Here is a 391-nt window from a genome sequence, read left to right as displayed (position 1 = left end):
GGGCATCTCCCCCACTGTGGGGCAGGGGGGCCCAGGCAGGGGCGCGCAGGCGTCCCAGGCTGATTTTAGAGAACGGTTTATTCGCTCGCAAACTGACGGTCGCGTCCCTTTGACTTAGATTTAAAAACCCAGTGTGTACAAAGTCACAGTCACGGCTTGAAGAGCCCAAGGCAGCACCCTCGGAAAAACAACAACAGAGTCATGAAAAGTCCCGGCGTTATGTACAGCTAAGTGCCAGCTCGAGTATTCACAACACAGTAACATACTGCAATTAGTCACTTAAAAGTAGTTCCCTTGAGAAACAACCTTCTGCTCCGGCATGGCCGGAGTCCGTCCGTCCGTCCGTCCGTCCGGCGGTGCTCAGTGCCGCTGGCAGGTGTGCAGGCGGGAG

Source organism: Egretta garzetta, unplaced genomic scaffold (genome assembly GCF_000687185.1).
Source record: "Egretta garzetta isolate BGI_Z169 unplaced genomic scaffold, ASM68718v1 scaffold234, whole genome shotgun sequence".
In the NCBI taxonomy this organism is placed as follows: Eukaryota; Metazoa; Chordata; class Aves; order Pelecaniformes; family Ardeidae; genus Egretta; species Egretta garzetta.
This window is presented reverse-complemented; position numbering follows the sequence as displayed.